The sequence below is a fragment of the Arvicola amphibius genome, chromosome 2, assembly GCF_903992535.2.
Source record: "Arvicola amphibius chromosome 2, mArvAmp1.2, whole genome shotgun sequence".
Classification (NCBI taxonomy): Eukaryota; Metazoa; Chordata; class Mammalia; order Rodentia; family Cricetidae; genus Arvicola; species Arvicola amphibius.
The window spans coordinates 98,034,603-98,050,329 of record NC_052048.2 but is presented as its reverse complement, the minus strand read 5'-3'; the positions used below and the strand labels follow the sequence as shown (position 1 = coordinate 98,050,329).

Sequence of the window (15,727 nt, the reverse complement as noted above, 5' to 3'; positions counted from 1 at the left end):
GGTGTGGTGCAGTCTCTACATAACAGACATTGTCTTAGGCTTTCTAGATGAAGCAAGAGACCAAGGCAGACTGTGACTGTATCTCCATGAAGCTTAAGGAGCAGAGGTGATGAGACACAAAGCAAGTCCGATACAGGGCTATCTCTTCAGTCTTGTAAAACAAAGTTTTCAAAAGTATTAAGTTTGGGGTGGTGCTTGCTCCACAAGTATAAGGATTTCAGTTCGGTCCCCTCTCTCATGCAGGAGTCAGGTGCAATCTCCACTGGTAATCACAGTGCAGAGATGGTGGGGACAAGGAGATGACTTCAGGGCACTTGCAAGCTAGCTAACACAGCTGGAGCCCTGGCTCAGTGGGAGACTCTCACAATACAAGGTGCAGAGCATCCCGAGGAATGATACCTGAGGTCCTCCTGTGGCTTCAACACGGATGCGCACACACGTGCCCAAGTGTGTAGCACACTTATACAGTGTGTGAGTGTATCCCAACGTCATTAAAGCAAAATAATATTGATTTTAGAATTTTGCACTTGGTGTATTTAATATTTCCATTTATACAGCAGCACAAATGAAAACAGCACACATTCCATGTAAAACAGAATTTGGCTCTACCCTGGGGCATTTTAGTTTTCCTTTTATATGTTCAGCTCATCCGTTTGAACGCTGACGGCAGGAATTCTGTCAATGTTTGTATAGCCCAGGTTGTGGTTACATGAGGGTGTAGCACATGACCCTCTCAGGAAAGGGAGGGCCATTAGGAAACAGAAGCTCTCCCTTTCAGATTTGTGCATTGTGTGTAGCGGTGGTAGAAATGTCTAGAAGAGAGTTCCGATATCATTGCCAGGTTGTAGCCGCATAAACATATGTCAAACAAGCTGTTTTTTAGGAGACAGCTCATCCCTTGGTGTCACTGTGCACGGGGAGCTACTAAAGATACCGCAGGGCTCAGTGCTGACGTCAAGCGGATACGAGATGCTCCGCAGCTGATTGCTCTGAGTCCCAAATTGGAAACAGGAGCTTGCCCACAGAAGATGGTCCAGCTCCTCTTGACAAACGAATCCTCAAATGCTCCTCAGGGTCACTTGTTTGAAAAAGCTCAAATGACCCTTTGTTATCCCAGATGCTGTGTTAGGTGGTTTCTCATAGGAGAACAAAAGCCAAGAATCCTGCCACCCGATAAGGGACAGGATCAAGAGGAACCTTTCCCAGTGCTGGCCCCAAAGAGCCAAGTACAAAAGGGACAGGCGGGTCTGTGCTGACTCAGAGATGATGGTTCCCAAGGCAGGGGCCACATTTTCAGGAAAGTTATTTTTAGGACAAAATGTAATAAATGACATACACACAGCATGCCCTCTGGGACTCATGTTAATTTCTGCCTTCTTTAGCCTTTGCCCCAATTTCTCCAACTTTTAAAAAACAAAACTGTACTGTGTATTTTAACAAGGTTCTGAGAGTACTATTCGAGATGCTGTCAAATATTGAGGAAAAAAATGTCAATTTCATGTTGACTGTGTACCTTTTTGGTGGCAGATCCTTATTTTTCCTTGTGACCTTGGGGATTAAGCCTAAGACCCTCCCACCCCCGTGGTAGTTTGAATGTAATTGGCCCCGCATAATCCCATATTTCATAGGGAGTGGCCTATTAGGAGGTGTGGCTTTGTTGGAGTGGGTGTGGCCTTGTTGGAGTGGGCGTGGCCTTGTTGGAGGAAGTGTGTCACTGTGAAGGTGGGCTTTGAGGTTTCATATTCTCAGGATACGGCGCAGGGTGTCAGCTGACTTCCTGTTGCCTCTGGGTCAATATGTGAGGACTCTCAGCTCCAGCGTCACATCTGCCTGCATGCAGCCATGCTTCCCACCATGATCATTGACTGGACCTTGGAAATTGTAAGCCAGCCCTCAATTAAATCTTTTCTTTATAATGTTGCTGTGGTTATAGTGTCTCTTCACAGCAATAGTAAACCCTAACTAAGATTCCCCCACCCCACCCATGAGCCCTTGGTCCTGTGACAGATTAGTTTCTGTGAGCCACTCAAAATACCAGAAATCAAATATCCCAGTTGAGTATTAAGAGGAACATTTCCAATTCCTGAAATCAGGATGTAAAGCAGCCATTCTCAACCTGTGGGTGGTGTCCATGGGAAAACACAGATTCCGATGGTTTTAGGAACTGAGACTCCTCTCAGGAGCAAAATTACAGTTATGAAGTAGCAACGAAAATAAATGCATGGGTGGGGGATTCTAAGACCATCCGAAATATGTGTCTTCTGATGGTCACAACCCACAGGCTGAGAACTGCTGGGGTAGAGGGTTATTCCAGGAGGGCTGGAGAGATGGCTTAGCAGTTCAGACTGCTTGCTGTGTGCTCATAAAGACTAGACTTTGGAGAGGCAGGCGGACCTCTATGAGTTCAAGCTCAGTCTGGTCTACAAGAGCTAGTTCCAAGACAGGCAACAAAGTTACACAAAGAAACCCGGTCTCAAAAAACAACACAAAAGACTAGACTTTGGATTCCAGTCCCGGGACCAAGGTAACCAGATGGGAGTCTCACAAACGCCTATAATCCAAGCTCCAGAGGGACAGAAGTATGAGGAGTTTGGGGGCTTCTTGGCTTCTAGCGTTAGCAAGGAAAATGTGAGCTCCAGGTTCAGGGAGAGACCTTGTTTCAGAGAAATATGTGGGCAGTGATGAGGACACCCAATGCCTTCTGCTGGCATCTGTGTATACACACAGGTACTTGTACAATGCATCCCTCCCACATGTGTATACACACACTCAGGCACACACACACACACACAATCTTGCTGTTGAGATGATTCAGCTATTAAGGCCCCTGCCAGCAAGCCTGACAAACTGAATTCAATCCCCAGAACCCAAATGATAAAAAGAGAACAAACTCTCACAAGTTGTCCTCTGGCACATTTTACACAACAGAGCACAACACATACAAATAAACAAATGGAAAGCAGAGCTCTCAAGAGTTTTTCTTCTATCTTTCTTTTTTTCTTTCTTTCTTTCTTTCTTTCTTTCTTTCTTTCTTTCTTTCTTTCATCTATCATCATCATCTACCTACAAATTACATATCTAATCTTCCTGAACACTTAACACGAACTGTCAGGAGTTTAGAGAGACAATACAATGACATTATGAGTGACATTCAAAACCAAACTTAGAAAGCAGCCCTGGATTGAGGTGCACCTCTTATTGTCATAAGCCCCCACCATCCTATGTGCATTCATTCTTACTGGTTCAAGGATGGGTGTGGTCACTGGTCAGTCTAATGGGCTAGGCAGCCCAGGTCTACCAACTAGAGAGATAAAGTTCGTCCTAACTCATGAGGGATGTCTGAAAATCAAGACTTCGTCTATGGTGTTAAAGCCTCAAATGACATAGCCTGACCAGAGGTCACCTTCAGTTTGGAAAGGCACTTGGGCTGCTCATGTATCACATTGCCTGCTTGGAGGTCCTCGCTGTGGCTTTGTCTTCCCCAACCACGGAGCTCTGGGTAACACTTTGTTCACACTCCAGAGCCTTGGCCTCTGTTTCCTACAATGAGGATGGTGGGAAGATGGAATCCTGTCTACTCAGTGGCTGTCGCAGAACAAGGCGCTGATCCACATGGGTGGTGGCTGTAAGTAGATACAGCTTTAGCAGCTGTGGAATGTACAACTGCGTTGCAGTCTGAAACAGCCACTAGTACCTAACCAAACAGGATGTGTTACCTCGAGCCCGCTTTCCTTCTCGTGTCTTTCTCTTTGCGGTGCAGAAGAACCCATTGCCTCATGCATGCTGGGCAAGCACTGTCTCAACAAGCTCCAAATCCAGCTCTACTTTAGCTTTCTCCATCAGAATCTGCCTGGGCCACGGAGAAGCGGCGCAACCAAGACTTGTTCTAGATGATTATAAATTTGTTTTGAAGACTGACAAATAGATTTTCTAAGTCAGATGTGAAACAGAGCCTGTCTGCAGATAGCGGGGCGGTGTGAGCGTATTTTTGGCTGATGGGAGCAGATCTGGAAGACTTTTGTCACGTCCTGAACATGGTATTTGGCTCCTTCTGGAAACTTTCAGCATCAAGTCGGAGTCAAGGCATTTGTTCCCATTCATTAGCTCTGTGATTGAATAAGCCATTACATGGTTCGATGCAAACGCATTTAACGAGGCTCGGCAGAGCAGCATTTTAATATTCCTTTGAAGACAGATTTTTTTTTCCACTAGGAGCAAACAGCATTTCATTTATCCTAATATCATCACCTCGGTCAACCAGAAGTTATTTAGGAAATAGCCAGGGCATATGTCGCTTTATAAAATAGGGAAATTGAATGTCTGACTCTAAGCACTGTTGAGTGCTGCCTACCCCAGCTGCTCTCCAGGGCTCTGATGTCCTGGCTCCCTGGCCTTTTCAAGCTTGTGGTTAAAGAGAAAACAGAAGCAAATCCTCGTTTACAAAGGGCATCCGAAAGCTTAGTAATCAGTCTCTGATCATCTTCTTGTGATCTCCGGCTAGCCCACTGTAATCAGCAGTTAAACAAGTATGGAGAAAGCTGGAGGGACAGCTGGGAATGGAGGAATGTATGCAGGATGCTGACCCTGAATGGCTGACATGTTCATCTCCATAAATGGTATCTTCATCAGCGAGGTTGTCGTGTGCAATGGCGAGAGGTCATGAGTTGGCAATGATAGAGGCAATGATTGTACTTACGTATATATACATATACACATATACACACACCAACACACATGAGTAAATATGCATTCACTATTGACTGATCTCTTCTCCTCTTCCTCTCTTTTTCTTCCTCCTTTTTTTTCTTTCTTTTGAGACAGGGTCTCACCTATCTTAGGCTGGGCTTGAACAAACCATGCAGCCCAGGATGACCTTGGACTTTTTAGTAGGTGTGTGTAGTGTGTCGGACATATGAAATGTGAGCGCAGGTATAGGCAAGAACCACAAGAACATAAATGGAGGTCAGACAATAACCTTGGCTCTAGGTTACTCTTTGCCTTCCCTCTATTTGAGTAGAAGTCAGATGACAACCTTGGCTCTAGGATGCTCTTCACCTTCGTCGTTTTAGTGGAGGTCAGACAACAACCTTGGCTCTAGGTTGCTCTTCGCCTTTCCCGTTTGAGGCAGGGTTTTCCTGCTGTGCCGCAATGTGTGTGGTGGGTGGGTCTGCTGGCCTGCAGGTTGCTGGGGAGTCTCCTGACTCTGGTTCTCATCTTGCTGTAGGCACCCTGGGGTAATGGATGTACACTGTGCCCTCTCTATGATGTGGGTTCTGGGAATCTGAGCTCTGGCCATGTCCCTGGCCCGGCCATCACACTTTGATCCTTTTGTCTTGGTCTCTCATGCTCTGGGACGACAGACAGGCTCCACCATACCGCTTATGTGGTGTCAAGGATCAAACCTAGGGCACTGTGAATGTTAGGAAGGTGTTCAGTGGTGCTACCGCCCCAGTTTCCTGAAAAAATACTTTTTTACACTGTCTTTTCCTCAGCTATTTTGATGCTTTTACTTTGGAATCCACACTACCTATAAATCCAACTTATTTATGTGTTATTTCCTTATGTATTGTTGTGTCAGCCCTTGTCACACACGTGCATCCTGTGTTGCATGCGTGGAGGCCAGAGAACAACTTAAGAGTCTTTTCTCTCTCTCTGCCATGTGAGGCCTGTGTTGTCACACTTGGCAGCAAGTGACTTTCCCCACTGAACCTTCTCTCTGGACCCCAGTTGTATTTAGTCAAAAAAAAAAAAATAGAAAACACAGTGGCTACACGTGAAACTGACAGACATGGCTGTTTTAAAGATCAATCATTACATACCAGGTTCTTGTGAGAGTAAGAAGAACGATGTCTGGAGGGGAGGTGTAAAGACCCACATGGTTGAGAACCTGAAAGAAGGTCTCAGTAGAGATGAGGGAAACTTCTGGGGGATGGTGGCACACACCTCCCATCCCAGCACTCGGGAGGCAGGGGCAGGTGGACCTCCAAATTCGCAGCTAGCCTGGTTAACAGAGTGAGTTCTAGGACAGCCAAGGCTACACGGAGAAACCCTGTCTGGAAAACCAAATAAAGAAAGCCTTCAGTTTTTCTTTCTTTCTTTCTTTCTTTCTTTCTTTCTTTCTTTCTTTCTTTCTTTCTTTCTTTCTTCCTTCCTTCCTTCCTTCCTTCCTTCCTCCCTCCCTCCCTCCCTCCCTCCCTCCCTCCCCCCCCCCCCCTCTCTCTCTCTTCTTTGTTTAAGACTTTATTTTGCTGGAATTTAGAGTCACAGGTAGTTTTGAGAACCAATATGGAAAGAACCTATGTACTGTCTACCTAACTTCCTCACCAGGGACAGTCAGAAAATCCCAGGCCGGATGCTGACTGTGCAGCAGCTGAGACACAGGATGTTCCCATCACCATGAAGGTTCAGTGCTGCTCATCCCCAAACAGCCAGTTTCCCATGCCTCCTCCTCTCGTCCCAGTGCCCTGGCACAGCAGAGCCCTGGCACCACAGAGCATTGTGAATCCATAATTATGATCTTTCAAGAATGTTACATAGTTCAGCAAAGTGGTTCCATGCATGTCATTTCGACATTTGAGAGACCGAGGCAGGAGGATTGCCTCTTAGTTTAGGGTCAGCCTGGACTATTTAGTAAGCGGTGAGGTGGTGCAGCAGGTGAAGGTGCTTGCTACACAGGCCTGGCGACCTGAGTCCAATTCGTGAACCCTCAGAGTTGTTCCCCCGCCTCCACACCCACCCATGTCCATATGCATGCATCACTTCCCCCTACACGCAATAATAAAACCCAAGCAAACAAAAGAAACACATCACCGCTGTGTTACGACACTTGAAATGACAGCATGTGAAGACAATTTACATGTGTTCCAGAGTCTGTCATGCATGAGGTGACTACCACAGAGTCCCCTAGCTTCTTCTCTTCTACCCCTATTCCCATGGCAGATGCCACTTCGCTATATCAAGACTGTGATCTGGAGCAGAGCTCAGAAATCTATGTGCTTTTTAGCATAAGAGAAGCAGAGACACACTCAAAGGAAGCTGGCTAAACTCCTGGGGAGAACAAAACCCAATAAAAAGATTCCTGAGACAACCTTTGGGCTTCAAATGCAATTCTTTTTTAAAAAATATTTATTTATTTATTATGTATACAATATTCTGTCTGTGTGTATGCCTGCAGGCCAGAAGAGGGCGCCAGACCCCATTACAGATGGTTGTGAGCTACCATGTGGTTGCTGGGAATTGAACTCAGGACCTTTGGAAGAGCAGGCAGTGCTCTTAACATCTGAGCCATCTCTCCAGCCCCTCAAATGCAATTTTTGTCTTTATGGATAAATTAGCCATAAGTGACACCGGACACTTAGAAGTCATTCCACATACCTCTGAGAAAACCTGAAGGCATCCCTCGCTCTAGTAATCTATTCTTTAGATTTCTGCTTCCTAGTTTAGCCCTCCAGCTGTCCTCAGGGGCCAGCCACACAAGCATAGGATATCAGAATACTAGTCTGATGTAGGGTGGATGGTTGTTTGGCTTCTACCTACACAACATGATAGGTGGTAGGCTTCCTGACTGGAATGCTACAAAAAAAAAAAAAAAATGCCCGGGCACACTTCCTAGCCCCTAATCGCATGGCCACTGCATTTGTGTGCCCTGTGGTTCTGCATTGAGACATGTCCGGCTTAAAGACTGGTGGATCTGTGTTCTTGGCACAGAGGTTCAGGACAGTGTGAACAGCTGAAGGTGCCACCTTTGCAGACACCACTGCCAGGAAGCCCAGTGTGCAGGGATGGAGAGTGTGGTTTGAGGGCATGTGGGCAGGCCTGCTGAGAATTGGGAGACTATGGTGACCCTGGAGATGAAGGAATTTTATACCGGCATTGCCAAGACGTGTACCAATTGTCACAGAGGGGCCACATCTGGAAGAGAATGGTACACATTTGCCAGCTAGGGTCATGCGACAAAACACACCATGGGGACAAGAGCTCTGAGAAACAATGCATGTGTGTGTCAATTAGGACTCAGAAGTCCATTAGGAGTCCAGAATGAGAACCACAAAGGCATTTTATCATTGAAATCAATCATTTCTATTTGTAAGATGAGTCTGTGGCAGTGAGCCAGGGACAGAGCCGACTGCCACTCCATGGAGTGATCTTGAGTGGGAAGGGAATGCCAAATATTTTCTACTGTCTCTCACGTCCAAGTTCCCCCTTTTACTTCCTGACCCATGGCCCTGGGACTGGGGCTCTGCAAACCACTCCCCCTGCACTTCCCTTGCTGACTGACTGGCAGTGGTGGACTGGAAGGCATGCAGAGGAGCTCTTTCCAGTCCCAGCTCTCATCAGCCTTCCTGCGGCAACAGAAGAGAACAGCTCCTTCTCCAGATTCTCCTGGCAGCTAGTAGCAGTGATGGTGTCCCTTGGAAGTGCCAGAACGGACGGTGGCCCCCTTAGTGACAAGCACATTAGACATGTCAGAAGCCTTCAGAGACTTGAGCACCAACTATATGAAGGAGACTCTTTTCTCAGCAGAAGTCCAAGGGCTTATGTGGCCTCTACTCCGAGTTTAGGGCCAGCAGGGTGGAGGCTCTCCTCTAACATCTGGGTTATGATGTCCTTGCTGCAGCCACTTCTGGATTTATGAATGTGTTAACTCAATGCTCCTTTTGGCTACCACAGCCCTCCAGCTTCTGAGTAATTCATTTCTTGTATCAACTTGCCTCTGTGGTTTCCTGTAAAAGGAGACTGTACTTGGTACCAAGGATGGGTTGATCTACAGCCCTGTAGTTCATACATGTTTTACTAAGACATCTAAGGAAGACGATGCTTCCTCTTCGACAGGGCCAGCGTCATGGATGGATCCGACAGTCGAAGTCTGTGCAGTGAGTTGTGGAGGACAGAAAATGCTCACAAGCATGCGTTTTACTTTCTCATTGCTGTCCTAACATACCCTGCAAAGCAACTTCAGGGAAAAAATGGTTGATTTTTGGTTTACAGTTTCCTGAGGGTTATGGTCTACAACGGAGGAGGAGGCATGGGAGCAGGTGGGGGAGGCATGAGAGCAGGAGCAGAAGCTGGCTGGACACATTGCATCCGCAATCCACAGGCAGACTGAATAGTACGGCTGGGTATAAATTCCACAAGGGTCACTTTTAGTGACCAGTAATTTCCTCCAGCAAGGCTCCACCACCCAGGCCTCACCACCTTCCCAAACAGTACCACCAGTTGGAGGAAGGTGTTCAAACAAGAGAGCCTATGGGAAATATTTCATAGTCAAGTAACTACAGGAGTATAGTGCCTGTGTTCCCACGTGCATGTGTGCATGTATTCATATGTTCAGGTGTACTTGTATGTGTGCACTGCGGACGGCAGAGGTCAGCTCTGGGTGGCATGTCTCAAGTGACATCCACCTTATTTTTGAAATCATGTCTTTCACTGGCTTGGAAGCTGCTGAGCAATCTAAGCCAGCAAGCCTCAGGAACCCCATCTCCACCTCTCCAGCAATAGGATTACAAGGGCTTACCACTATATCTAGCCTTTTTATATGGGTACTGGGGACCAAACTCAAGTCTTCATGCTTGCAAAAAGCTGATCTATCTCATCAGCCTAGAGTCTGATACTCACTCAATTTTCCCTGCCCCTTCTGTGTGTGCATGTGTGTGTGTGTGTGTGTGTGTGTGTGTGTGTGTGTGTGTGTAGGCTACAGGACAACCAATGGTGTCACACCTCAGGAGCTGTCCACCTTGTTTTCTGAGACAGGATCTTCCATTGGCTAGGGGCTCACTGATTGACAACGTTGGCTAGCTAGTGAGTCCTGGAGATCCCATCACAAGGCTTTTTACATGGGTGCTGAGAATCAAATAAAAAAATGTCCTCTGCTTATGTATTAATTCTCTCATTAAACAAACTGGTACCTGAAAATGCCTGTTGAAAATCCATACTAAAGCTGGGCACACCTTTAATCCCAGCACATGAGAGGCAGAGGCAGGTGGATCTCTGAGTGAGTTCGAGGCCAGTCTGGTCTATAACGTTAGTTCCAGGACAGCCAAAACTACACAGAGAAACCCTGTCTCAAGAAACAAAAGAAAAGAAAATCCATGCGAAGCAGGGCATAGTAGTGCATTTCTTTAATCCCATCACATGGGAGGCAGAGGCAGGCAGATCTATGAGTTGGAGGCCAGCTTGGTCTACAGTCAGCTCCAGGACTGCCAGGGCTACAGAGAGAAACTGTTTTGAAAAACCAAAAAAAAAAAAAAAAAAAAAAAAAATTCTAGCAGTATTTACTTAGGAAAAAAACTGTTTGATTGATTCTTCACTAGATGTCAATCACCACAGTCTTGTGTTGGGTTCCATTCATACTACCCGAGGGCAACTGGGTTCAGTCATGTTACTAAGCGACTACTATTTCAGTCCTGTTGAACAGAGGTGACTGACAACAGTCCTGGGTTTGTCAAGGGATTTATTTCAGCTCTGGCTTAATGGGGATGTTCTGACTGGATTATCCTCTCACTCTGGGCTGCAGAAAGCTGCTGTCTCCGTACACACGCTAGTTAAGATGGGTTAGAGAATATTTCAGCTAAAAATCTGACACATTTTTTGCCCAAACGTGGGGACCGAGAGAGGACTGGCAGAATGGCCAGATTCCATGCAGGTATTCAGACATCGAGGTCAACTGTGGCCTTTGTGTCTGCTGGACACGTGGCTTGGAACCTGTAACTGCCTCACAGTCAACCGGCTGAAACTAGCTGTAGACTGCTAGTCTCCAGAAGGGGAGAACCAGGGCTTGCTAACCATTCTCATGAGCACTCCATACTGATCTATCCCGCCCTTCTTCAGGAGCAAAGCTCCTGGTTAGCCCGGCATGTGGCTAAGCCCACCCCAAGGTCTCATTCTAAGTCTGTGGTTATGAAGTGGTCAGTGCCGTCAGTGTGAGCCTGCAGAAGGGCCCTCTGGTAGTTTAAATGTAATTGGCCTCTATAAACTCATAGGGAGTGGCACTATCAGGACATGTGGCTTTGGTGGAGTAGGTATGGCCTCGTTGGAAGAAGTTGTGTTACCGTGAGGACTTTGAGATTTCCTATGCTCAAGATACCACCCAGAATCATAAGCCACTTATCGGGTTGGAGAGATGGCTCAGCAGTTAAGAGCACTGGCTGATCTTCCAGAGGACCTGGGTTCAATTCCCAGCACCTATATGGTAGCTCATAACCATCTATAACTCCTATTCCAGGGGCTCTGACACCCTCACACAGACATACATGCAGGCAAAACAACAATGTACATAAAACATAAATTAAATAATTAAAAAAGATGTAGCCAGCACCATGTCTGCATGCATGCCATCATGCTTCCGGCCATGATGATAATGGACTGAACCTTTGAGCTGTAAGGGAGCCGCCTCATAAGAGTTGCCATGGTCATAGTGTCTCTTCACAGCAATAAAAACCCCATAAAAGGCCAAAGGAGCATCATCTTCTGTCTTCGCCCTTCCTATTGGCTAGTATGTAGATGGGCTGGGTGTCCTTGGACTCTGGTGTGACCCTGGTAGCAAAAGACAAGCCTGACATCACCTGGGAGGCGGCCTGAAGGGAGTGAATTTCCCACTCTGGATTCCATAAACACACGTTCATCTTGTTTCAGGCACTTTGCTGGAGATTTTTGTTGTTAGCAGCTGCATTTAGTCCTTACTGGTAGTGTGGAGCCCCAATGCTGTCGGAGCCTTTCCCCAGGAAATTCTTTCTTTTCCTCTTCCATGTGCAGTGTCAGCTCAGCACAGAAACCTGAGATGGGTCAAGATCTCATCACTAAGATGATGCTGCGGTGGCACCTGCCTTTAATCCCAGCACTTGGGAAGCAGAGGCAGGTGGATCTCTGTTAGCTTGAGGTCAGCTTGGCCTATAGAACAAATTCCAGAATAGCCAGGGCTACATAGAGAGATCCTGTCTCACACAAACAATCTCATTACTGATGGAGCTGTCTGGGGACAAGGTTGTTGTCATCAGTGAACTGGATAGGGTACCTGCCTGTTACCTTAATTTGGGCTTCTTGACCTCAACCCAACTGACACTCTGGACTTGGTAAATCTGCTGCCTAGGTTTATCATGTGACATCCCTGTCGTCACAGCTGTCAGCAGCACACTAGTTATGCCCCCAAAGCATTCTAGATTTTGCTGAATGTCTGTGTAGTAACTAACTGTAGCTGTACCTGCCCTCCACAGGAGAACTTTTTAAAATGTGTGCATGTGTTCTATGGTGTATGTAATGGTCAGGTTGATACTAGGTGACCCCTTGTGTTGTGGAAAATTATTTTAAGATGTGCTACTTTGGGGGTTGGAGAGATGGCTCAGAGGTTAAGAGCACTGACTGCTCTTCCAGAGGTCCTGAGTTCAGTTTCCAGCAACCACATGGTGGCTCACAACCATCTGTAATGAGATCTGGTGCCCTCTTCTGGCCTGCAAGTATACATGCAAGCAGGACACTGCATATGTAATAGATAAATAAATCTTGAAAAAAAGATGTGCTACTTTTGTTTATGCTTTGGAACACTTGTTTAAAATGTAAAGGTGTGTTGCTTTTGTCTATGCTGCATTTGTTTACCTCCGTGAAGCTGTGATTCTTTGCCCGCCTAAAACGTTTGATGGTCTAATAAAGAGCTGAATGCAGGAGCAAGGCTAGGTGGGGCTGACAGGCAGAGAAAATAAATAGAAGGAGAAATCTGGAGAGAGAAGTAGAAGCAAGGGTACAAGGAGAGGAGGACGCCAGGGGCCAGCCAGTCACGGAGTAAGAAGGAAAGTAAGAAAGATAAAAGCCCAGAGGGAAAAGAGAGAAGGGCTAATTTAAAGAGAAGCTGGCTAGCAACAAGCCGAGCTAAGGCTGAACATTCATCAGTACTAATAAGACCGTGTGTGATTCATTAGGGAGCTGGGTGGCAGGTCCCCTAAAAAAGGACAAAGAGTAAAGAGCAAAAAACCACCAAGAGCACCCTTGGGCACATTCCATTTTATTTCTGAACATGGAGCTCCATGTGGCTAGGCAGTTGGCCAATGAACTCCCAGTGCTGGTGTGACAGGGATGTGCCCGATGCCCAGCCTTCCATGTGGGTGCTGGTGATCCAAGCTTAGGTCCTCAGACCTTGTGCAGCAAGCACATCACTGACTAGCCCATTTCCTCAAAACAACAGTGTATACTTCCCTAGGCACGAAGTTCTCCAAGAGTCAGCCCAAGTGATAGGACCCTTGATATTTGGTTCCTTTTCCAGACTGATAGGGAAGCCAAGCCCTTTTCTTGTGACTGTGTCTGAAGCAGGGAGGCAGGAGCAATACCAAACATTCTTCACAGAGACCTGACACTGGAGTTCTCTCTTCCGACGTTCCCTTCTCCTGTTACACATCTCGGTACAGAGAGCCACTTCCCTAGGGTGGCTGTGAACACTTGCTTGGAGACACTTCACAGAAACAGCTAATAAAGAAGAACCAAGCCACTGCTCCTCGTGGCGAACTGGGGAAAGGCAGGAGCATGCGCATGCGCGCGGACACTCAGGCATGTACCTCCGTAGGTCTAGATTCAGGAGTCTGCTGGAGCTCAGAAGGGGTGGCCCAGGCACTAGGAGGAGAGTGGGTAGCATCCTCGTGGGGAACAGTGAAGGAAAGGCCTGGAAACTAACCTGCATTGGACTCCATTCCATCAGTTCTAAAAGGAGACCAAACAGCAGACTGAAGCTATGGAGGATACTTCATTTAGACACATTTACAACTTGGAGAGGTTCTTGTTCACAGGGTTTCACGCGTGTCAAACTTCACGCAGTCTGCCAGTCCCACGGCTCGGAAACCTTTGCTTCCCTTTGCTAATGATCCCTTTGAATCTGGGACACTACCCACAGCTTTCCCTCCTCTTGTTATCCTTTCTTCTGTGCCCTCCGATCTCTGGCAGTCGGTGCCCTCACCAGATGAGCCCCTTCCCTCTCCTGTTTAACAGGCACACACGAACCATCTGCCAGTGCATTCCACAGAGCTCAGCTCTCCCCAGGGCCAGGGCCACTACACACAGATGCCGGAACTTTCCCTTCCATCAAATGTGTCGACAGTAACTGTTACCCACTTTGCTGTTGCTCTTGTGCTCCCTGTCTCCTCCGATCATTCCACTAACTAAACCAATGAGGAAATGGAGTAGCTTCTAAGCGAGCAGCTCTCAACCTGTAGGTAATGACCCCTGTGGGAATAGAACAACCTTTCCACAGGGGGTTGCCTAAGACCATCAGAAAACACAGATATTTATTATTTGTTATTGCAATTCATAACAGCAGCAAAGTTACAGTTATGAGGTAGCAATGAAAATAACTGAAATGAAATGTTTGATGGTTGGAGGTCACGGCAAAACGAGGAACTATATTAAAGAGTCACAGCGTTAGGGAGGTTGAGAACAACTGTTGCTAAATCCTTTGGCTAATTTCAAACGATAACATTTTATACATAAGAAAGGAAGGAACATCTGGAGGCCAAACATACTGATTACCAGTAATTTCTAGGAATCTGAAAATACACCGGCAGAGGATACGTTCATTGGCTTATTCCTTTCTGCCTACTGATGCGACCAAGAAAGCATCGCTGAAGGCTCTCATTTCCCTGCCGTCAAGGAACAGCTGTGGAAGCTCTTCACTGGAAGGCTGAGCTTCGAAACAACCCACGAGAGTCTCGAAACAACCGATGAGAGTCTGAGGAGCTATTTTGAGAAATGGGGAATACTCATAGACTGTGGTTATGGTTACCCAAACACCAAGCAATCCTGGGCCTTTGGGTTTGTTACACACGCCGCCACTGTAGAGGACGTGGATACTGCTATGAATCCAAGACCCCGTAAGGTGGCTGGAAGAGCTGTGGAACCTAAGAAAGCTGTGTCAAGAGAGGATCCTCAGAAACCAGGCGCCCACTTAACTGTGAAGATCTTTGCTGGTGGTATCAAAGGAGACACAGAAGAATATCATCACCTGTGAGATTATTTTGAGCAGTATGGGAAAATTGAAGCGATTGAAATCATGACCGACAGAGTCAATAGAAAAAAAGAGGTTTTGCTTTTGCCACCTTTGAGGACCATGACTCTGTGGTCAAGACTGTTACTCAGAAATACCATAGTGTGCACGGCACAGTGTGAAGTAAGAAAAGCCCTGTCCAAGCAGGAGATGGCTAGTGCTTCGTCCAGCCAAAGAGGTCCAAGTGGTTCCGGAAACCCTTGGTGGTGGTCATGGAGGTGGTTTTGGCAGCAATGACAGTTTTGGTCGTGGGGGAAACTTCAGTGGTTGTGGTGGCTTTGGTGGCAGCCGTGGTGGTGGTGGATATGGTGGCAGTGGGGATGGCTGTAATGGATTCGGTAATGATGGAAGCAGTTTGGGTGGTGCTGGAAGCTACAATGATTTTGGCAATTACAATGATCAGTCTACAGTTTTTGGACCAATGAAAGGAGGAGACTTTGGAGGCAGGAACTCTGGCCTTTATGGTGGTGGAGACCAGTACTTTGCTAAACCACGAAAACAAGGTAGCTCTGGTGGTTGCAGCAGCAGCAGCGGCAGCAGCAGCAGCAGCAGCAGTAGCAGCAGCTATGGCAGTGGCAGGAGGTTCTAATTATAGTCAGGAGACAAAACTTAGCAGGAGAGGAGAGCCAGGGAAGCTACAGGTCACAACAGATTTGTGAACTCAGCCAAACACAGTGGTGGCAGGGCCTGGCTGCTACAAAGAAGCCATGT

At 46.9% G+C, this 15,727-nt stretch overlaps 1 pseudogene; it reads left to right on the top strand.

Moving 5' to 3' along the window:
- Positions 1-5,148: 5,148 nt before the first annotated feature.
- LOC119807270 lies at positions 5,149-15,605 on the top strand (annotated as a pseudogene).
- Positions 15,606-15,727: the final 122 nt, after the last annotated feature.